This window comes from Quercus robur, chromosome 9, assembly GCF_932294415.1.
Source record: "Quercus robur chromosome 9, dhQueRobu3.1, whole genome shotgun sequence".
In the NCBI taxonomy this organism is placed as follows: domain Eukaryota; kingdom Viridiplantae; phylum Streptophyta; class Magnoliopsida; order Fagales; family Fagaceae; genus Quercus; species Quercus robur.
In genome coordinates this window covers 31,767,840-31,793,347 of record NC_065542.1, presented here as the reverse complement: position 1 = coordinate 31,793,347, position 25,508 = coordinate 31,767,840, and the positions used below count along the sequence as shown (strand labels likewise).

General features: G+C 30.6%; 1 protein-coding gene and 1 long non-coding RNA gene across 5 annotated transcripts in view; both read right to left on the bottom strand.

Moving 5' to 3' along the window:
• Positions 1-25,508, bottom strand: part of LOC126700590 (putative wall-associated receptor kinase-like 16) — a 95,412-nt gene that overhangs the window by 33,212 nt on the left and 36,692 nt on the right. The gene's annotated exons all lie outside the window — the stretch shown is intronic.
• LOC126700591 (uncharacterized) lies at positions 10,123-14,140 on the bottom strand. The gene is made up of 3 exons (XR_007647250.1): positions 13,719-14,140; positions 13,237-13,411; positions 10,123-12,808 (listed from the first exon to the last, which is right to left on the bottom strand). It is a non-coding gene; the product is annotated as an uncharacterized LOC126700591 (long non-coding RNA).

Below are 25,508 nucleotides of genomic sequence, written 5' to 3'. Positions count from 1 at the left end.
AGACACACACACACACACACATATATATATAGTAGTTTTGTCTTCCTCTTTTTCATGAATAAACTATGTAAACAAGAGGAATGGCGGCGTGCTTCTTGGCCACTTAGAGTTTTTCGTTTTCCAATACATTAATTGTTTTTGACTTTTTTGGTTTTTATTTAATTTGAATTATTTGAAAAGTATTAAGCTGGTCAATTAAATGGGGTTGAAAAAAAAATTAAAATAAAAAGGACAGCGTGAAGCGTGATAGGTATTATTGTAATCTTTTTTTTTTTTTTTTTTTTTTTTTTTAAGATTACAATTTCATTGATTAAATAATTATAGAATTGATGATTGTTTTTCATCATTTGAAGTTTAGGCCCTTTAAAATTTAAAATGAATTGTTTTATGGGTACATTTACTTTTTGCTTTTTCTTATATTTTTGTTTTGAATAGTCATATCTTTTAGGAATTGTTTCAATAACGTATTCTTTAATTGTATCTATTTTTTGGCATTTTGGATTTTTTAACTTTTGAATTTGTGTTAGTTTTTGCAATATTTAAACATGTTTAGCTGATTTCAATGATTATACCATGAATTATATTTTTGAAGGTATTCACTTTTTCATATATATTTCTCTATTTTGTAATCATATACATTTGGGTTTGTTTCAAAAATTTATAGGAAGTAAATCTTATGACTCGTTAATATTTTTTAGCCCTTCAAAAGTTTCAAGATTTGAATTATTCTTTTGATGGTAATACATCTTTCTATTATATTTCTCTATCGTTTAGCCACATACGCGCGCGCACACACACACACACACACACACACACACATAGTAGTTTTGTCTTCATCTTTTTCATGAATAAATTATGTAAACAAGAGGAATGGCGGTGTGCTTCTTGGCCACGTGGAGTTTTTCGTTTTCCAAAACATTTATTATTTTTTACTTTTTTAGTTTTTATTTAATTTGAATTATTTGAAAAATATTGAGCTGGCCAATTAAATAGGGTTGAAAAAAAATTAAAATAAAAAGGACCGCTTGAAGCGTGATAGGTATTATTGCAATTTTTTTTTCTTCCTTTTTGGATTACAATTTCATTGTTTAAATAATTATAGAATTGATGATTGTTTTTCATCGTTTAAAGTTTAGACCCGTTAAAATTTAAAACGTATTGTTTTATGGGTTCATGTACTTTTTTCTTTTTCTTATATTTCTGTTTTGAATAGTCATATATTTTTTGAATTGTTTCAATAACATATTCTTTAATTATATTTACATTCTGGCATTTTGGAAATTTTAAAATCTGAATTTGTGTTAGTTTTTGTAATATTTAAACATCTTTAGCTGATTTCAAAGACTATACCATGCATTATTTTTTTAAAGGAAATCACTTTTTCTTTTTATATTTCTCTATTGTGTAATCATATACATTTGGTTTTGTTTCAAAAATCTATAGGGAGAAAATCTTATGATTCTTTAATATTTTTAGCCCTTTAAAAGTTTTAACATTTGAATTATTCTTTAGATGGTAACAAATCTTTCTCTTATATTTTTCTGTTGTGTAGCCACACACACACACACACACACACACACACACACACACACATATATAGTAGTTTTGTCTTCCTCTTTTTCATGAATAAACTATGTAAACAAGAGGAATGGCGGCATGCTTCTTGGCCACTTAGAGTTTTTCGTTTTCCAATACATTTATTGTTTTTGACTTTTTTGGTTTTTATTTAATTTGAATTATTTGAAAAGTATTAAGCTGGCCAATTAAATAGGGTTGAAAAAAAATTAAAATAAAAAGGACAGTGTGAAGCGTGATAGGTATTATTGTAATTTGCTTTTTTTTTTTTTTGTTTTTTTTTGTTTTAAGATTACGATTTCATTTATTAAATAATTATAGAATTGATGATTGTTTTTCATCGTTTAAAGTTTAGACCCTTTAAAATTTAAAACGAATTGTTTTATGGGTTCATTTACTTTTTTTCTTTTTCTTATATTTCTGTTTTGAATAGTCATATCTTTTTGGAATTGTTTCAATAACATATTCTTTAATTATATCTATTTTTTGGCATTTTGGATGTTTTAACTTCTGAATTTGTGTTAGTTTTTACAATATTTAAACATGTTTAGCTGATTTCAATGATTATACCAGGCATCATTTTTTTTGAAGGTAATGACTTTTCCTTATATATTTCTCTATTTTGTAATCATATACACTAGGGTTTGTTTCAAAAATTTATAGGGAGTAAATCTTATGATTCGTTAATATTTTTTAGCCGTTCAAAAGTTATAAAATTTGAATTATTCTTTTGATGGTAACACATCTTTTTATTATAGTTCTCTATCGTTTAGCCACATACGCACGCACGTGCGTGCGCGCGTGCGCACATACACACACATATATATATAGTAGTTTTGTCTTCGTCTTTTTCATGAATAAACTATGTAAACGAGAGGAATGGCGGTGTGCTTCTTGGCCATGTGGAGTTTTTCGTTTTCGAATACATTTATTGTTTTTGACTTTTTTGGTTTTCATTTAATTTGAATTATTTGAAAAATATTGAGCCTGCAAATTAAATAGGGTTGAAAAAAAATTAAAATAAAACGGACCGCGTGAAGCGTGATAGGTATTATTGTAATTTTTTTTTTTCCTTTCTGGATTACAATTTCATTGTTTAAATAATAATAGAATTGATGATTGTTTTTCATCGTTCAAAGTTAAGACCCTTTAAAATTTAAAACGTATTGTTTTAGGGGTTCATGTACTTTTTTCTTTTTCTTATATTTCTGTTTTGAATAGTCATATATTTTTTGAATTTTTTCAATAACATATTCTTTAATTATATCTATTTTTTGGCATTTTAGAAATTTTAACATCTGAATTTGTGTTAGTTTTTGCAATATTTAAACATGTTTACCTGATTTCAATGACTATACCATGCCTTATTTTTTTTTAAAGGAAATCACTTTTTCTTTTTATATTTCTCTATTGTGTAATCATATACATTTGGTATTATTTCAAAAATTTATAGGGAGAAAATCTTATGATTCTTTAATATTTTTTAGCCCTTCAAAAGTTTTAACATTTGAATTATTCTTTTGATGGTAACACATCTTTCTCTTATATTTCTCTATCCTGTAGCCACATGCGTGCGCGCGCGCACACACACACACACACACATATATATATATAGTAGTTTTGTCTTCCTCTTTTTCATGAATAAACTATGTAAACAAGAGGAATGGCGGCGTGCTTCTTGGCCACTTAGAGTTTTTCGTTTTCCAATACATTAATTGTTTTTGACTTTTTTGGTTTTTATTTAATTTGAATTATTTGAAAAGTATTAAGCTGGTCAATTAAATGGGGTTGAAAAAAAAATTAAAATAAAAAGGACAGCGTGAAGCGTGATAGGTATTATTGTAATCTTTTTTTTTTTTTTTTTTTTTTTTTTTTTTTTTTTTTTTTAAGATTACAATTTCATTGATTAAATAATTATAGAATTGATGATTGTTTTTCATCATTTGAAGTTTAGGCCCTTTAAAATTTAAAATGAATTGTTTTATGGGTACATTTACTTTTTGCTTTTTCTTATATTTTTGTTTTGAATAGTCATATCTTTTTGGAATTGTTTCAATAACGTATTCTTTAATTGTATCTATTTTTTGGCATTTTGGATTTTTTAACTTTTGAATTTGTGTTAGTTTTTGCAATATTTAAACATGTTTAGCTGATTTCAATGATTATACCATGAATTATATTTTTGAAGGTATTCACTTTTTCATATATATTTCTCTATTTTGTAATCATATACATTTGGGTTTGTTTCAAAAATTTATGGGGAGTAAATCTTATGACTCGTTAATATTTTTTAGCCCTTCAAAAGTTTCAAGATTTGAATTATTCTTTTGATGGTAATACATCTTTCTATTATATTTCTCTATCGTTTAGCCACATACGCGCGCGCACACACACACACACACACACACATAGTAGTTTTGTCTTCATCTTTTTCATGAATAAATTATGTAAACAAGAGGAATGGCGGTGTGCTTCTTGGCCACGTGGAGTTTTTCGTTTTCCAAAACATTTATTATTTTTTACTTTTTTAGTTTTTATTTAATTTGAATTATTTGAAAAATATTGAGCTGGCCAATTAAATAGGGTTGAAAAAAAATTAAAATAAAAAGGACCGCTTGAAGCGTGATAGGTATTATTGCAATTTTTTTTTTCTTCCTTTTTGGATTACAATTTCATTGTTTAAATAATTATAGAATTGATGATTGTTTTTCATCGTTTAAAGTTTAGACCCGTTAAAATTTAAAACGTATTGTTTTATGGGTTCATGTACTTTTTTCTTTTTCTTATATTTCTGTTTTGAATAGTCATATATTTTTTGAATTGATTCAATAACATATTCCTTAATTATACCTATTTTCTGGCATTTTGGAAGTTTTAACATCTGAATTTGTGTTAGTTTTTGCAATATTCAAACATGTTTAGTTGATTTCAATGACTATACCACGCATTATTTTTTTAAAGTAAATCACTTTTTCTTTATATATTTCTCTATTATGTAATCATATACATTTGGTTTTGTTTAAAAAATTTATAGGGAGTAAATCTTATGATTCTTTAATATTTTTTAGCCCTTCAAAATTTTTAACTTTTGAATTATTCTTTTGATGGTAACACATCTTTTTCTTATATTTCTCAGTCGTGCAGCCAGATGAGCGTTCACACACTCACACACACACACACACACACACACACACACACACACACACACACACACACATAGTAGTTTTGTCTTCCACTTTTTCATGAATAAACTATGTAAACAAGAGGAATGGCGTTGTGCTTCTTGGCCATGTGGAGTTTTTCGTTTTCCAATACTTTTATTGTTTTTGACCTTTTTGGTTTTTATTTAATTTGTATTATTTGAAAAATATTGAGCCGGCTAATAAAATAGGGTTGAAAAAAAATTAAAATAAAAAGGACCACGTGAAGCATGATAGATATTATTGTAATTTGATTTTTTTTTTTCTTTTAGGATTACTATTTCATTGTTTAAATAATTATAGATTTGATGATTGTTTTTTATCGTTTAAAGTTTAGACCCCATTAAAATTTAAATTGAATTGTTTTATGGGTTCATGTACTTTTTTCTTTTTCTTATATTTATGTTTTGAATATTCATTTATTTTTTGAATTGTTTCAATAAAACATTCTTTAATTATATCTATTTTTTGGCAATTTGGAAGTTTTAACATCTGAATTTGTGTTAGTTTTTGCAATATTTAAACATGTTTAGCTGATTTCAATGACTATACCATGCATTATTTTTTTGAAGGTAATCACTTTTTCTTCTTATATTTCTCTATTGTGTGATCGTATACATTTGGTTTTGTTTCAAAAATTTATAGGGAGTAAATCTTACGATTCTTTAATATTTTTTAGCCATTCAAAAGTTTTAACATTTGAATTATTCTTTGGATGGTAACACATCTTTCTATTATATTTCTGAATTGTGTAGTCACACGCGTGTGCGCGCGCACACACACATATATATAGTAGTTTTGTCTTCCTCTTTTTCATGAATAAACTATGTAAACAAGAGGAATGGTGGTAAGTTTCTTGGCCATGTGGACTTTTTCGTTTCCCAATACATTTATTGTTTTTGACTTTTTTGGTTTTTATTTAATTTGAATTATTTGAAAAATATTGAGCCGGCCAATTAAATAGGGTTGAAAAAAAATTAAAATAAAAAGGGTTGCGTGAAGCGTGATAGGTATTATTGAAATTTGTTATTTATTTTATTTTATTTTTCTTTTTGGATTACAATTTCTTTGTTTAAATAATTATAGAATTGGTGATTGTTTTTCATCGTTTAAAGTTTAGTCCCCGTAAAATTTATAACGTATTGTCTTATGAGTTCATGTACTTTTTTCTTTTTTTATATTTCTGTTTTGAATAGTCATATATTTTTTGAGTTTTTTCAATAACTTATTCTTTAATTACATATATTTTATGGCATTTTTGAAGTTTTAACATCTGAATTTGTGTTAGTTTTTGTAATATTTAAACATGTTTAGCTGATTTCAATGATTATACCTTGTATTATTCTTTTGAAGGTAATCACTTTTTCTTTTATATTTCTCTATTTTGTAATTGTAAACATTTGGTTTTGTTTCTAAAATATATAGGGAGTAAATCTTATGACTCTTTAATATTTTTTAGCCCTTCAAAAGTTTTAACATTTGAATTGTTCTTTTGATGGTAACACATCTTTCTCTTATATTCCTCTGTCGTGTAGCCACATGCACGCATGCACACACACACACACACAAATATATAGTAGTTTTGTCTTCCACTTTTTCATGAATAAACTATGTAAACAAGAGGAGTGGCGGAGTGCTTCTCGGCCACGTGGAGTTTTTCGTTTTCCAATACATTTATTGTTTTTGACTTTTTTGGTTTTTATTTAATTTGAATTATTTGAAAACTATTGAGCCGGTCAATTAAATAGGGATGAAAAAAAATTAAAATAAAAAGGACCGTGTGAAGCGAGATAGGTATTATAGTAATTTGATTTTTTATTTCTTTTAGGATTACAATTTCATTGTTTAAATAATTATAGAATTGATGATTGTTTTTCCTCGTTTAAAGTTTAGACCCGTTAAAATTTAAAACGTATTGTTTTATGGGTTTTTGTACTTTTTTCTTTTTCTTATATTTCTTTTTTGAATAGTCATATATTTTTTGAATTGTTTCAATAACATATTCTTTAATTATATCTATTTTTTGGCATTTTGGAAGTTTTAACGACTGAATTTGTGTTAGTTTTTGCAATATATAGACATGTTTAGCTGATTTCGATGGCTATAACACGCATTATTTTTTTGAAGATAATCACTTCTTCTTTTTATATTTCTCTATTGTGTAATCATATACATTTGGTTTTGTTTCAAAAATTTATAGGGAGTAAATCTTTCGATTCTTTAATATTTTTTAGCCCTTCAAAAGTTTTAACATTTGAATTATTCTACTGATGGTAACACATCGTTCGCTTATATTTCTCAATTATGTAGTCACACGCACGCACGCGCGCGCGCACACGCACACACATATAAATTGTAGTTTTGTCTTCTTGTTTTACATGAATAAACTATGTAAACAAGATGAATGGCAGAGTGCTTCTTGGCCATGTGGAGTTTTTCGTTTTCCAATACATTTATTGTTTTTGACTTTTTTGGTTTTTATTTAATTTAAATTATTTGAAAAATATTGAGCCGGCCAATTAAATAGGGTTGAAAAAAAAATTAAAATAAAAAGGACCACGTGAAGCGTGATAGGTATAATTGTAATTTGATTTTTTTTTTCTTTTAGGATTACAATTTCATTGTTTAAATAATTATAGAATTGATGATTGTTTTTCATCGTTTAAAGTTTAGACCCTTTAAAATCTGATACGTATTGTTTTATGGGTTCTTGTACTTTTTTCGTTTTCTTATTTTCTGTTTTGAATAGTTAGATATTTTTTGAATTGTTTCAATAACTTTTTCATTAATTATATAAATTTTATGGCATTTTGGAAGTTTGAACATCAGAATTTGTGTCAGTTTTTGTAATATTTAAACATGTTTAGCTGATTTCAATGATTATACCATGTATTATTCTTTTGAATGTAATCACATTTTCTTTTATATTTCTCTATTTTGTAATCATAAACATTTGAATTTGTTTCTAAAATTTATAGGGAGTAAATCTTATGACTCTTTAATATTTTTTAGTCCTTCAAAAGTTTTAACATTTGAATTATTCTTTTGATGGTAACACATCCTTCTATTATATTTCTTTACCATGTAGCCACATGCGTGCACACACACACACACACACACAAATATGTAGTAGTTTTGTCTTCCTCTTTTTCATGAATAAACTATGTAAACAAGAGGTGTGGCGGAGTGCTTCTTGGCCATGTGGAGTTTTTCATTTTCCAATACATTTATTGTTTTTGACTTTTTTGGTTTTTATTTAATTTGAATTATTTGAAAAATATTGAGCCGGCCAATTAAATATGGTTGAAAAAGAATTAAAACAAAAAGGACCGCGTGAAGCGTGATAGGTATTATTGTAATTTGATTTTTTATTTCTTTTAGGATTACAATTTTATTGTTGAAATAATTATAGAATTGATGATTGCTTTTCGTCGTTTAAAGTTTAGACCCTTTAAAATTTAAAACGTATTGTTTTATGGGTTTTTGTACTTTTTTCTTTTTCTTTTATTTCTGTTTTGAATAGTCATATATTTTTTGAATTGTTTCAATAACATATTCTTTAATTATATCTAATTTTTGGCATTTGTGAAGTTTTAACCACTGAATTTGTGTTAGTTTTTGCAATATTTAAACATGTTTAGTTGATTTCGATGACTATACCTTGCATTATTTTTTTGAAGGTAATCACTTTTTCTTTTTATATTTCTCTATTGTGTAATCATATACATTTGGTTTTGTTTCAAAAATTTATAGAGAGTAAATCTTACGATTCTTTAATATTTTTTAGCACTTCAAAAGTTTTAACATTTGAATTATTCTATTGATGGTAACACATCTTTCCCATATATTTCTCAATTATGTAGTCACACGCGCGTGCGCACTCTCATACACACACACATATAAATTGTAGTTTTGTCTTCCTTTTTTTCATGAATAAAATATGTAAACAAGATGAATGGCGGCGTACTTCTTGGCCATGTGGAGCTTTTCGTTTTCCAATACAATTATTGTTTTTGACTTTTTTGGTTTTTATTTAATTTGAATTATTTCGAAAATATTGGGCTGGCCAATTAAATAGGGTTGAAAAAAAATTAAAATAAAAAGGACCGCGAAGTTTGATAGGTATTATTGAAATTTTTTTTTGTTATTGTTTTTGTTATTGTTTTGTTTTTTGTTTTTTTTGTTTTTTGTTTGTTTTTTGTTTGTTTTTGTTTTTATTTTTTTTCCAGGATTACAATTTCATTGTTTAAATAGTTATAGAATTGATGATTGTTTTTCATCGTTTAAAGTTTAGAGCCTTTAAAATTTATAACGTATTGTTCTATGTGTTCATGTACTTTTCTCTGTTTCTTATATTTCATTTTTGAATAGTCATATATTTTTTGAATTGTTTCAATAACTTATTCTTTAATTATATATATTTTATGGCATTTTGGAAGTTTTAACATCTGAATTTGTTTTAGTTTTTGTAATATTTAAACATGTTTAGCTGATTTCAATGATTATACCATGCGTTATTTTTTTGAAGTTAATCACTTTTTCATTTTTATTTCTCTATTTTGTAATCATATACATTTGGTTTTGTTTCAAAAATTTGTAGGGTGTAAATCATATGATTCTTTAATATTTTTTAGCCCTTCAAAAGTTTTAACATTTGAATTATTCTTTTGGTTGTAACATATCTTTCTCTTATATTTCTCTGTCGTGTAGCCACATGCGCGCACACACACATATACACACACATATATATAGTAGTTTTTTCTTCCTCTTTTTCATTAATAAACTATGTAAACAAAAGGAGTGGCGGTGTGCTTCTTGGCCACGTGGAGTTCTTTGTTTTCCAATACATTTATTGTTTTTGGCTTTTTTGGTTTTTATTTAATTTGAATTATTTGAAAAATATTGAGCCGGCCAATTAAATAGGGTTGAAAAAAAATTGAAATAAAAAGGACCGCGCGAAGCGTGATAGGTATTATTGTAATTCAATTTTTTTTTTCTTTTAGGATTACAATTTCATTGTTTAAATAATTATAGAATTGATGATTATTTTTCATCGTTTAAAGTTTAGACCCTTTAAAATTTAAAACGTATTGTTTTGTGGGTTCATGTACTTTTTTCTTTTTCTTATATTTTTGTTTTGATTAGTCATATATTTTTTGAATTCTTTCAATAACATATTCTTTAATTATATCTACTAGCATTTAACCCGCGCAATGCGCGGGGAATATTTTACACATTTAAAATACCATCAATTTGACATAACTATACAATAAATACACCAGTTAATATGTTTATTAAAGGCTTTGTTTTAATAATGCCAATCAATTCAAAAAAAAAAAAATGACAATTGTGGGATATAGAGTTAGGATTAATAACATTGTCAAAAGTCCAAAATTCCCCATCGCAAAAAAAAAATTCTAAGAACTCATTAACCCAAAAAACATTTAGTGAGCTAAGCCATATTCTAGCCCTGATGAATTGTAAGTGCCAACTCTGTTTCACTTGGATGAATTGGGCCATCATCATTCACCTGTAAAAACTATAGCACAATAGCACTTGGAAAAAAAAATTATGACAAATACATATCTTCTCAAATGCATTATTTTTTTATTTTGTCCATCTTGAACATGCCAACTACAAAGGTATACACAATAAGAACAAAATGGATTCTTTGGTGTGCTAAATGGATGATTGTTGTCCACGTGTAAATGTAACCTTTAAAATGATAGAAGCTAATAAAACCTTTTGAGCTCCACATTTCAAAAATTGTTTTCTTTAGTAGAAGTGCACTTCCATACATAATCCACTCAAACTATTTTTGCTAATCTATAACAATGACGAAAATTAAGAAGAACGTATTCAATAATAATATAAGGTAAAATTCCAATGTATAAAAACAAAGAAACAATATTTTAATATCTATCGGAAGAAACACTCTAAATTAAATCTATGAAAGGTTGAAAACCAGAAAAGAACCTAAAACAAAATTGGAAAAGAAAAACAAATTCATATTTTTTCTCCGCCAAGTTACACTTTTCTCAATCTTTTGTAGTCTGAATTCTAAGAATGCATCTTATAATCCTAGCCACCAAATCTCCTCCATGGAAGTTTCAAGTGTGTAATGGTCATAAGCACTATAGTGTCAAGAAATTTTTTACTAAACTAATGTCCAAAGTTGAAGCACATACATGCTGGAGGAATTGCATCTAAAATCTCATCTTTAACAAATTTAAACACATCAAGTAGTTTGGATATTTTCTGTTTCTTAACTTTTTACATGAGAGAACAAAGGTAAAATTCCTTTTTTTCACCAAGTATAGACATTTCCTTCACTTCAGATAGACTATTATTTTTGGCTTAATTTCTTGTTTCTTTTTTTTAGGCAGGGAAAAAAACTTCTTAGTGTATGAATGATTCAACATAGTTCTCCAAATTTACCTAAGACACTATACACACACCATGTCCTCTATTCTTTAGTTTATTTCTTTCTTTTTGACCCTTTTCCACAAAAAATAAAAAATTTAGAATGCATAGTAGAAAGAAGAACACATATCCAATTCTGAACAAACAACATTAAAAGGAAATTTCTCAAGTGGTACAAACTACTTTCTTTTCTTCCCAAATAGCACTTAACATATCAAGAAATTGGGTTTTATTAAATACTCCAGAATATGTAAATAAAAAAAATTCAAAACTCATTCAATAATTAATTATTTTTATTCATATACCAAAGCAACAATACCTGAATCATCTTCTAAAATATATGCCTTTTCATGTTCTTCATGAGCAAAATTCCAGCAACGCAAAATAACTTCCAGATGTAATAATCTCAGATCGTAACATCAATAGAAAGAGGGTAAACCCATAACTATACAGTCTAAACTTTTAGATCTTAAACCATCCAAGTTGAAATTTGGCATATTCATGAATTATTAAGTTTCATAATTGACAGGGAAAACTCAGCAAATCTGAATTTCAACAAAAATTGAAAGGGTAAAAAGGTTTTTTAAAATGGCAGGAAATAATCATACAACCATATTAAATAAATAATCCCTTGATATGAAGTAACATAGTTTTTAACAAAATCTTTGCTATTTCTTTGTTTGTTCCTACTTCCAATTTCATTTTGAAAAAAAATTGTCAATAAGTCTACACTCACCTTTGCTGAACCTTGACAAACAAACATTTATCACCATCAAGACTTCTACCAACTTAAGCAAATATGAAGCACACAACTTTTCCCATATATTTTTATTTTAACAGAAAACACATAAAACTAACAAATCATATCTGAAAGTAATCCAGTATGTATTCAATCTCTCAACAATCATCTCCTTCTGGCTAAAACAATTTTTTTTTTCCTAAACTCTGAACAAATAGAAGTCATGAAAAATAAATATTACCGCTATGCATGATAAAGTGATGCGTATATTTACCATTGCAAATAAACATTACCATGCATTTGATTCTACCTGGGTTTTACAATTTTTTTTGCAAATAATTTTTGAGGCTTTCGGAATGTCTTTTCTATTAATGTACTCCTATTTGTTAAGTGCATTTCTTGTATTCATTTCTCAAAAAATAGTATTCTTAACTCTCAAAGTTAGTCTCAAATGAGACTCAAAATGCATGGCGCCTAGTCACACCATACTAAACCACATCCATTATAGCAAAGTAGGCACATAAGGTATATAGAGTCAATCCTCTTAAGAGTATGGATAATACACAGTTGTGGTGCATGCTTAGAATACAATTTGATTGCAACATATCATGAATAGAATACACATCCTGCTCACATGATCATGATGCCACATTTGAAGAGGCATTTTTATTTATTTATTTTTATTTTTATTTTTGTATGATACCTAAGATTGTACCATGTGTAATAAATTGGGAAAAAAATGAATTCAACAAACTATTAAAAAGGTCATACCCATTGTTTGAAGTTAATACCTGATTCTTCAAAAGAGTGATAGATTGAACAAATTGAAAAGCATAACCCAAAGAGATCCATGTTACTTCTTCTAAAAGACCTAGAAAAGGAAAAAACCCAATTATCTATTGCTTTGTTTTGATCTTTAAAGTATCCAAAAGAGACTGGAACTCACTAAAGGACTTTCATTCCATTCATCTGAGTTTTAACTGAACACCATAAATAGATACCCACACATCAATTTAACCAAATACCCAAAACAAAACAAAACCAAAATAATAATAATAATAATAACTCAGACACCTTATTCAGAAATATAACCCAAAAAGTCAAATTAAAAACAATCCAGCCAAATTATTAAAACCTGATCTAATTTAACCAAATACCCAAAAAAAAAAAAAAAAAATCTAACACAGACACCTTAATCAAAAATATAACCCAAAAAGTCAAATAAAAAACAATCTAGCAAAATTATAAAAACCTGGTCTAATTTAATGTATAAACTGAAACGCAAAGTGAAAAACTAACCAGTAGCAGTTCTGAAAGGACGGTAGACGTTGGGAGGAAGTAGGCCTTTATGTGAATTCTAATCTTGAGAGAAATTGAGACAGATCGAATCTCTCTCTCTCTATTGTTCTCTTTCTCGGTTCTCCTTGTATTTCTGCAACGTATCTCTCTCTCAACCGTATTTTGGCAGAAAAACCTAAAATAAGTATCAATGTAACTTTCAATTCTATACTAATTTAATCCCAAATATTTCATTAAGATTAGAAACAGAAGTACCCAAACTAAAATCAATTTTTTTAGTGATTTCTGTAATCTAAAAAAACAAACAAAAAACAAAACAAAAGCAAATATCTAAAATTGAGAAAACAAACATTTTGATAGAGAATCCAAAAACCCATAACAAAAAAGAATCAAATCTAAACCTACCGAACAAAAAAAAAAAAAATTCAATTAAAAGTAATGTTTTATACCCAAACCTACAAAATGAAGAAAAAAAAATGTACCGTTGTTGATGTTAGTTCCGGCAATCTGATGGTCTGAATCTGGAAAGGGAACGGACGGTGGTGGGGAAACTAATGGTGATGGCCAGCCTTGGATATTTCTCTCTTCGTCGGTAAGAAGTTCCAGAAAAATTCAATGTGTACCTTCCAAATATGGAGTGAAGGGGATTGTTTTTCCTGTTCGGTGTATGGTTCCGACGAAATCTGCTCTCTTTCCCTGCACAATGGACTGCCTTAGATATTTCTGCATTTCAAAGCCATGGGTCAAACTAATCAAAGCTTGGATTCATCAATACCCACTTCAAGCGCTCCATCAACAGCGACACTTTTGACCGCTATTAGTGATGAAATTGAACAAATATTTGCTCATTAGAGGATAGTATGGATTTTCTTTGTAGCAAAGAAGTGACAGAGTTAGGGAAGCACTACTCTGTCATAAATATGTGCTGGAATGGTTTTTTATTTTTATTTTTATTTTTTATTTTATCAGATTGATTGCCTCTCTCTCTCTCTCTTTCTATCTCTGTGTGCATAGCATTTTAACCAGTTATTTTTATTTGTTTATAGAGAGGCTTTTAAATGGTGCTACAGTATTACTAAACAACATAATTTATCGCTTTTTAACTTATATGTGTCAGAATTTTAAGGGGCCATTTTTCCTAACGTGGCAACACCTCTTTAAAAGCTTCTGCTATTATATATAGTATTAGATTAGATTTTTTGGCATTTTGGAAGTTTTAACAACTGAATTTGTGTTAGTATTTGCAATATTTATACATGTTTAGCTGATTTCAATGACTATACCATGCATTTTTTTTGAAGGTAATCACTTTTTCTTTTTATATTTCTCTATTGTGTAATCATATACATTTGGTTTTGTTTCAAAAATTTATAGGGAGTAAATCTTACAATTCTTTAATATTTTTTAGCCCTCCAAAAGTTTTAATATTTGAATTATTCTTTTCATAGTAACACATCTTTCTCTTATATTTCTCAATTGTGTAGTCACATGCGCGCGCGCACACACACACACACATATATATAGTAGTGGTGTGCGTCTTGGCCATGTGGAGTTTTTCATTTTCCAATACATTTATTGTTTTTGACTTATTTGGTTTTTATTTATTTTGAATTATTTCTAAAATACTGAGCCGGCCAATTAAATAGGGTTGAAAAAAATTAAAATAAAAAGGACCGTGTGAAGCGTGATAGGTATTATTGAAATTTGTTTTTTTTTGTTTTTTTGTTTTGTTTTTGTTTTTGTTTTTTGTTTTTGTTGGTTTTTTTTTTCTTTCATGTTTACAATTTCATTGTTTAAATAATTATAGAGTTGATGATTGTTTTTCATCGTTTAAAGTTTAGACCTTTTAAAATTTATAACATATTGTTTTACGGGTTCATGTACATTTTTCTTTTTCTTATATTTTTGTTTTGAATAGTCATATATTTTTTGAATTGTTTCAATAACATATTCTTTACTTATATCAATTTTCTGGCATTTTAGAAGTTTTAACATTTGAATTTGTGTTAGTTTTTGCAATATTTAAACATGTTTAGCTGATTTCAATGACTATACCATGCATTATTTTTTTGAAGGTAATCACTTTTTCTTTTTATATTTCTTTATTGTGTAATCATATACATTTGGTTTTTTAAAAAAAATTTATAGGGAGTAAATCTTATGATTCTTTAATATTTTTTAGGCCTTCAAAAGTTTTCACATTTGAATTATTTTTTTGTTGGTAACCCATCTTTCTCTTATATTTCTCAATTGTGTAGTCACACGCATGCGCGTACACAAACACACACACACACACACACACACACACACACACACACACACACACACACACACACACACACATATAAAATAGTTTTGTGTTCCTCTTTTTCATGAATAAACTATGTAGATAAGAGGAATGGTGGTGTGCTTCTTGGCCACTTAGAGTTTTTCGTTTTCCAATACATTTATTGTTTTTGACTTTTTTGGTTTTTATTTAATTTGAATTATTTGACAAGTATAGAGTCGGGCAATTAAATAGGGTTAAAAAAAATTAAAATAAAAAGGATAGCGTGAAGCGTGATAGGTATTATTGTAATTTTTTTTTAAAGATTATGATTTCATTGTTTAAATAATTATAGAATTGATTATTGTTTTTCATCGTTTAAAGTTTAAACCCTTTAAAATTTATAACTTATTGTTTAATGGGTTCATGTTCTTTTTTCTTTTTCTTATATTTTTGTTTTGAATAGTCATATATTTTTTGAATTGTTTCAATAACTTATTCTTTAATTATATAAATTTTATGGCATTTTGGAATTTTTAACATCTGAATTTGTGTTAGTTTTTGTAATATGTAAATATGTTTTGCAGATTTCAATGACTATACCTTGTATTATTCTTCTGAAGGTAATCACTTTTTCTTTTATATTTCTCTATTGTGTAATCATATACATTTGATTTTGTTTCAAAAATTTATAGGGAGTAAATATTATGACTCTTTAATATTTTTTAGTCTTTCAAAAGTTTTAACATTTGAATTATTCTTTTGATGGTAACACATATTTCTCTTATATTTCTCTGTTGTGTAGTCACACACATACATATTGATGATCTTTAATTTGTATGTTCTGAGTCTTTTGATTTCTTTTTATAGTTATAGCCATAGATTATTCTTTTGAATGTAACTTATCTTTCTCTTATATTTATCTATTGTTTAGTCATATATATTTTGTTTTGTTTCAATAATTTTTAAGCAGCTTATCATCTGATTATTTAATTTTTTTGGTCTCTCATCAGAAGTTTTAATATCTGAAATTTTGAATAAGCCATTGCATGTTCAAGCAATGGCTTCTTCATCAAATTGTAACACAAATTGAAGTCATACAAGAGCAAATCATGCAATGGTGTAGTTTCTTAATCAATTTAAGATTTTATAAAATTATTTTAGTCTATTTCACAAATAGGTAGATTCTCATGTATAAAGTTGAATTTAATCAACCATTTTGTTGGCTTTATTCCGTGCCAAATTTTGCTTGTAATTCAGTATTTAGAAATCCTATATTTAGGTGAGAATCATGTAAGGGTAGTGTGTGAGAGAGTGTGAAGAAAAGCTCAAGAGTGTGCCCTCAGCAAGGCTTCGCGACTGGATCATGGCTGGCAAGTCGCCAAAGTAGGCATACGTGTGAAGCATGCAGAGGAGTTGAAGAGTCACGCCAACTGGAGCACTACAGGACAAAACTTCCAGTCTGGCTAGGCAGTTAGCTCGCAACTCAAACTCGCGACTCAATCAAGTTGCGAGGTCAAGTCACCAAACCACTCTGTTTGGGAAAAACTGACCTTTCACATTCCAAACACATACTAGTATAAATACTCCTTATACCCACGTATTGTAGAGAGCTTCTAGAGAGAATTTTGAGAGAGAAACCCTAGAGAAAAACATGATTGACTATCCACAATCTTCATCCTTTGATTTTCCAAATTCCTCTACATCCTTGAGAGGTACATTTAGCCAAATCATTTTCTCACTATACCCATATATGTGAGAAGGTTATTTTGTGCTTGGGAAGCAGTTAGGAAGGGACCAATTGATATTGGTTAATGCTATGGGCTACAGCGAAATCTGGTAAGCTAGAGAAGACAAAGGTTCAGCGTAACCTCGTTGGAGCAAGAAGCTTGGAGAGCTTAGGTACACTGGGTAGATTAGGTTTGGAGGGTCTTCTGCTGTTCATGTATCCTAACTTCATTCTCTAGTGGATTATTGACCGCTTGGAGGGTGGCGAAGAGGTTTTATGCCGAGAACTTTGATTTCCTCTTTGATAACACGTCGCTGTGTTGTCTTTGTGTTTGCATCTCTCTTCCCTTCATCTTTGCCATTTAATTTCTGCTGTGATTGTGATTTTATTTGATTTAGATTGTTTTATCAATTCTGTTTTAGCTTATTTTCATATTTCGCACATACATTGTTTGATAATAAGCTTAAATTGGTAATTTGTAATTTGGGGTCTAAATGTTCAAGGTGTTTTACACACTATTTGAACATTCAATTGGTACAGAGCAGGTGCACTTGCTGTGGTTTAATTACCTAAGTGCGATCCTTGACCCCGTTTGAGATGGACTAGTCTCAATCTTTAAATGCTCTACCATATTTTGATGGAAGCAACTATGCCTTTTGGAAATTCTGGATGAGGGCATTCTTTGTTTTCAATTTATGAAATCGTTTGGGATGTGGTAGATGTTGGATGGACTAGGCCAGAGGCTGCTAAATCCACATGGGATAAGGCAACCATTGCGGTAGCTAATGCTAATAGTGAAGCTTTGAAAGAAATTTTTTGTGGTGTTTCTCTAGATGAGTTTCACAGGATTTCTCATGTAACTGTTGCCAAGGAGGCATGGCAAATATTGGAGACCACCTATGAAGGCATGAAGAAGGTGAAGGACACTAAATTGTAGATGTTAACCACTCGATTTGAAGAGCTGAAAATGAGTGAAGACGAGTCATTCGACTCATTATATGGCAAGCTGAATGAGGTGCTTATTGGCAAGTTCAATTTGGGTGAGAAAACGGAGGACTCAAAGATAGTAAGGAAAATCCTTCGATCATTGTCGGAGAGCTTTCGGCAAAGGTTACATCAATTGAAGAGAGTAAGGATCTTGATGATATCAAAGTTCAAGAACTAATTGGCTCACTTCAAACATATGAGCTGTCATTGCCATCACAAAGGAAGATCAAATCCCTTGCTCTTAAGACAATTAATGAGAGGGTGGATGCTCACGACTCATCGGATGAGGATGAGGATGATAAAGATGTGGCATATCTTGTGAAGAATTTTTGAAAGTTCTTGAAATTCAAGAAGAATGGAAAGTTTGCTGAGAAGGGAAAATTCCCAAGTTTTGAGAAGGAGAAAAAGGATTTCAAGAGGAAAGATGGGAAGGACTCTCAATCCTCTGAAGGAGTCATGTGCTTTGAATGCAATAGACATGGACATCTCAAGAAAGAGTGTCCCAATTATTTGAGAGGGAAGGGCAAGGTGTATGCCACTACTCTTAGTGATTCAGACTCTTCTAGTTTAGATTCAAATGAAAGCTGTGATGGAGATGGAAACTTCTTTGCATTCATGACCATTGCTCATGTGGAATCTTCAGATGATTTGAGTGTGATAGTGGAAGAGCTTGGTGAGCACATTGAATTGGAGTCAATAGGGATAGTAGAGGAATCTAATGATGAGGAAGATGACGAAACAGTAGGACTGCAAGAGACCTACAATTCCCTACTTGAAAAGACCGGTGAATATGCAAAAGTGGCTAACACTACCATTAAGAAAATGAAGAGGGTAGAGGAAGATTACAGAAGTCTTTTAGTTCGATACAAAGAGACTAAGTGTGAAGTTAAGACACTGAATGCAGAGCTGACTGAAGCCTACTCAAAGATAAAAATTTTTGAGCTTGAGGTGGTTCAAGCCAACGCTAAAGTAGAGTGAGTTTCCTCCAAGAAGCTTGATGAAGTACTTTCTCATAAAAAACCTTTCTCCGACAGAACTGGGTTGGGATATGCTAGAGAGAGTAGTTCGGCTATCAATATCTCCAAGGAAGTAAAGTTTATGAAAGCCAAAGAACCAAATAGTAGTTGCCACTACTACTGAGAAAGTAAAGGTGGAGAAGAATAGAAATGTGGCTGATCAATGGGTGTTGAATAAGCCTCGTAACCAATTAGTGGCCAGGTTTGAAGCCAAAGGGAAATCACTTCCAAAATCACAAAGAGGTCCGAGAACAAAACATTTCTGTCATCATTGTGGACTTAAAGGACACACTAGACCAAATTGTCATAAGCTTAAAGCATTAAAGAATGCAAGTGATCAGAGGTCAAGAGGACCAAGAAATGACAAAAGGAATTGGGCTGTTGAGCAATCAAGAGGTCGAGATGGTGATTCCAGAGTGATGGATGTGATGAAAATGATTGATGCATTCACTACCTGTTTGGCAAGCTTCAACAGAAGGTTTGAAAGCCACAACACTCATACCCAATCCTATAGGGATATCACCCGAAACGCACGTGACGTGTGGGTGAAGAAGGGTACTCATGTATAAGGATTACAACATGTCCATGCATTAATACTTCCTATGTTTTGTGACTTTGCTTGGTTGTGTGCTTTTTGTTGTGATGCTAGCTTGATTTAAAAAATTGTGTTTGTTTGTTTGCATTTGTTTTAAATGTTTTCACATTGTTGCTTTTGATCAATCTTTTCTTGCTTTTGTGTCAAAAATCCAAAAACACATAAAAAGTAGAAAATCCAAAAAGTTTGATCGACATTATTGTGTTTTGTCACAAGCATATTTTGCCTTGTACCTTCGTACAAATGGTCTTGTGCATTTACGAGCGTAGCTTGTTCCCTATGCACTCATATCATTGTGGGAGAAATCTTGACATCTATGTGATTATTGTAAATAGATCTTCAAACTTGTCATGAATGATTAGTCAATGGTTTTGTTGATCTTGAGAGATGCATAGACTTGTGCCCATATATCTTCTCACTCTTTTATTTTATTGTTTTTGCCTAAAAGAGCTCAACCAATGTAAATCTCCAAATGAAAAGAGATAATGAGTTGCAAAAGCCATCGCACATACTAGTATTTGACTAGGAAAAAGGGAAAGCGACTTAAAATAAAAAATGTATGATGCCCAAAAAGCCAACAGCTTGCTCATCAAATTGAAATATTTAAAAATTTTAGGCATCGATCTCAAAATAAGATGTATTGATTCAAAAAGATCAAATGTTATGATGTGAATAGAGCCAAATGAAAAGCTTCAATATTATGTAATCAAGTTTTTGTGGGAGGTCATATATGCATATTTTTATAATTGAGATTGGTCACTTTTTCTCGTGCTAATTGTATATGACTTGGTTGAATTGATCATTGAAACTTCACATTAGACTAAGGATTATCTCAATTTTGGTACCCACACACATCACACATGTTTATGCTTAATGAATGCCTTATTCATTTGTGTGATTGTACTTGCTTAAATATGTTGCACATGCTCAATTATATGTTGATCAAACACAAAAATATTTTTGAGTGTTTTAGCTATTTTTGGAAAGTGTTTTTATTTTGAAAATTTTCAAAAATTTCAAAAATTGTGTTGCCTTGTTTTGGCAACTTGGTCGTGGGTCAATCCAGTTGCATGCCCCCAGTCGCGAGCTTACATAGAAGGTTTTCGCGACTTACTGGCGGGTCAATGTCCTAGTCACGGAAAAGACTTAGAAAATTTTCCAAAGTTCTGGGTTTTTACAGTTCTTGCGACTCAGTTTGGCAACTTGTTCGCGAGTGGAAGCTCTAGTCGCGAGGTCATACAAAAATTTTCGCGGCTCCTTTCGTGACTTACTTGTGGGTGGACCTTCCAATCACGAAAAACATGTAGAAAAATTTTTCAAAATTTTTTTCTCTAAGGTGTTTGGCAACTTGTCCTGGCGACTTGGTTCAGTTGCAAAAAACACGTGTTTTGCGCTTCTAGGATAGTTTTTAAAACTTTTAATTTTCCCTCGAACATTTTTGACTGTTCATTGTCTTGTTCGTTCATCTCTCTCCTAAACTCACTGTGTTTCACTCGCAAAAATCTTCCATTTTTCTTCATCATCTCAACTTCAATCTTCAATAAATGGTATGGGTTTTCTTATTTTCTCTAAGTCTTTCATGATTATAGCCTTGATTTCTTGGATTTTTGAGTTGTTGTTGAGTTTTGCGATATGTGTGTTCAAACATGGGTTGGGTTATTTTTGTTGAGTTTGCTTGAATAGGAATGGGTTTTGTTGGTTTTGATAATATGATGCTTGATATGCTTGTTCTCATGTTTGATTTTCATTCTTGAGTATGATTATTGTTCTGACTTCTATTGTGCATATCATACCCAATGTAAAATGTCTTGTAGACATTTGCTTGAGTTTTCAGGGTTTTTGTGAGATGGATTAATTGTGGATTGTCTTTGATATATACTGATTGCCTATTGCGTATCTGCTTATGTCGTTTGCATTTTGCCCTAGGCTGTCCATGAATGTTTTGAACTCACACCCATAGAGTGTTCTGTTTAAAAATTTTATGTTTACACCCTATTGTGTTCTGTTTTTATGTGTTTTCTCTTGTCCAGTTGATTCTGAAATGTGCTGTAGACTGAATCTTTGGTTTAACTCTTTGCCCTTTTAAGTGCTACTAACTTGGTACTGATTTGTGTTGTTATCATATGTGTGCTCTGTTTTTGTGGTCTTTGCTGCCATGGTTTTGCAAATGACTCCTACAAAGAAGAAGACCACTGCAAAGAAGGGTGACAAGAGGATGAAAATGGACAATACAAAGTTCAGGTCTACCAACCATTTTGAGAGATACACTCAGTTCTACTTGAAGGCACCCATCATCTAAGAAAGATTTGTGGATTTGGTTGATTTGAAGGACACTTTCATTCCCAATTGTTTTTAGGACAGAGTTTGGGATAAGCTACTGAGTGATCTGCCTGGGCTATATGAACCTCTGATTAGAGAATTCTATGCTAATGCTGTTTTAAGAGAGGATGAGATCAACTGTTGGATACAAGGACATGAATTCAACATAGATCTGGATGATATTAATGAGGTGCTAGGTTTTGAGGAGTTGGACCATGATTTCACACACTACAAGGACAAAACGCTCTCCATAGAAATTGTCCAATCTAATATTGGTGGAGTTAGAAAGGGGAGATGCCTCAACACTACTACTTTTCCAGCTGACATGAGAGGTCTTACAATGATCATGATGTTTAACTTGTACCTGGTGAAGAAGATGACCACCATTAATAATGCTAGAGGCATTTTCCTCATGGAGCTCAAGGAGAACACTTACATTGATATAAGTGCTCATATCTTCATTATTGCTGATGAGACAAGAACCACTTCAAGGGCAAAGCTGATTTTCCCCAGTTTACTTATGAGGCTTTTTAGAGCAAAGGGTACGGAAATTCCTTAAGACATTAGTCTCATGCCTACTCCCTTAGCCATTAATACTCTAACCATTACACGGATAAGAGTTTGTCTTTCGGGTGATGAAGATAAGAGTGATCAAGAAGAAGGAGAACTAATGGAGACTGAGACAGAAGCTGAAGGACAACCATCAAGTTCAAGAGGCCGTGGTAAAAGGAGCAGAGCTTCATCATCCTCTGCAGTACCTCTAGATGCAATCCAGATCATCCTTGAAAGGATTGATGGACTTCGAGATGTCCAGAATGAGCAATCTGACAGGTTGGCTGCTATCTAAGAGGAGATGAACCTACTTTCAGCAAAGTTTGACAGTTTTACCACCCAGCAGTAGCCCTTTGGCCATTTCGGTCAAAAATGGGGAGAATTTTGGAGAAGAAGAAGGAGTAGCTCTTGAGGGGGAGCACCATTTTGAAGGGGAGCAAGCCAAAAACTTCTTTTAAGTATTTTAATTTATGTTATCTATGGTTTTTGGTTGTTATGTTTTGGATAATTTTTATTATGGGTTTACTAAGTACTATGTTAAATACCTTGGTTAAATACTTGGTTTAAACTCATGGATATGGTTTTAATACTTTGGTTAAAGCTTTTGAGGCATTTTGGTTTATATATATATATATATATATATATATATATAAGATGATAATCAATATTTTGATTTGTACCCATGCTTTGTAGCCTAGTACTTGTTGTTAAATGTTATGCATTTTCTTTAAGTACATCACTCTTGTGCCCTTGTTGGATTTTATATCCTTGATGCAATTACTTTGAGTTTTTGTATCGATCAAGTGTTGGACATGCAAATGATACTTTGCATTGAGCTTGTTAGCTTGCATGTCCGGATGTTCATTTCTTGTGTGAATGATCATTGTGGTCACTATTTTATATAGTGATTGTTCATTTTTGGTCAAGCCATGCTTTATTGCTTTAATATATATTGCTTGATCGCATGGTGCTTGCTTTATATACATTTCAAGTTTTCTACTTACAATTATCGTATTGTGTTGTTGTTTTCAGGATATAGTTGTCCGTATGGTTCAAGAGCTTCACAGATTCTAAAATTAGGTGTGAGTGAGTTTTGTTCAACTGTTTCCAACTCACATGTTAAATTTAGAGTTTGTTTTAGGGTTTTGTCACGGAATAGCCAAAGGGGGAGATTGTAAGGTTGAATTTAATCAACCATTTTGTTGGCTTTATTCCGTACCAAATTTTCTTGTAATTCAGCACTTAGAAACCCTCTATTTAGGTGGGAATCATGTAAGGGTAGTGTGTGAGAGAGTGTGAAGAAAAATTCAAGAGTGTGCACTCAACAGGGCCTCGCGACTGGATCGCGGCTGGCAAGTCGCCAAAGGAGGCACACGTGTGAAGCATGCAGAAGAGCTGAAGAGCCACGCTAGTTGGAGCACTATAGGACAAAACTTCCAGTCTGGCCAAGTAGTTACCTCGCGACTCAGTCAAGTCGCGAGGTTAAGTCGCCAAACCACTCTGTTTGGGAAAAACTGACCTTTCACATTCCAAACACACACCAGTATAAATATCCCTTATACCCATGTATTGTAGAGAGCTTCCAGAGAGAATTTTGAGAGAGAAACCCCAGAGAAAAACAAGATTGACTCATCCACAATCTTCACTCTTTGATTCTCCAAATTCCTCTACATCTTTGAGAGATACATTTAACCAAATCCTTTTCTCACCATACCTATATCTGTGAGAAGGTTATTTGGTGCTTGGGAAGCAGTTAGGAAAGGACCAATTGATATTGTTTGGTGCTATGGGCTATAGTGGAATTTGGTAAGCTAGAGAAGACAAAGGTTCAGCATAACCTCGTTGAAGCAAGAAGTTTGGAGGGCTTAGGTACACTAGGTAGATTAGGCTTGGAGGATCATCTGCTGTTCATGTATCCTAACTTCATTCTCTTGTGGATTATTGACTGCTTGGAGGGTGGCGGAGAGGTTTTACGCCAAGGACTTCAATTTCCTCTTCGATAACACATCGTTGTGTTGTATTTGTGTTTGCATCTCTCTTCCCTTAATCTTTGCTATTTAATTTCTGCTGTGGTTGTTATTTTATTTGGTTTAGATTGTTTTATTAATTCTATTTTAGCTTATTTTCATATTCCACACATACATTGTTTGATAATAAGCTTGAATTGGTAATTTGTAATTTGGGAGTTTAAATGTTCAAGGTGTTTTACACACTATTTGAACATTCATCGTGCATAGCACGAGTTAGTGACAAGTTATTATTATTATTATTATTATTATTATTTATGGACAATCTCATGATATTCTAATGAATCAGGGTTGTCAAAATTGGGATTCTATGATTGTGGGAGGTAGGTGGGATCGTGGATCATAAGATCCTACATCATTTGAGAAAAAAAAAAAAAAACACATTGGTATGTTATATAATCACATAAATTATACATTCAATCATAATTTGCATCCATTTGATGTAATTACCATATATCACTACATCCATTTGTAAGCATCATTTAAAGGGGCCAAAAGATATTATTTTTCATTTGAGTTCAACTAACACTCTATCTCTCTACATTTGAATAGCAAAACTTGGCCTATTGGGATTTTATTATTATTATTATTATTTTTTCATTTGGGTCCAATTGAGCTTTTTGTCAAGTTAAAGAAGATTACAAAAAACTAAGATTGTTTGGGATCATCAGAATTGTACAATCCTATCGATCTTGAACAATCGCAAAAATCCTTGAAAGATCCAGATTGTCTTGGGCAGGTGGGATCGTAAAATTGTAGGATCGTAGGATTTAGATTAGGA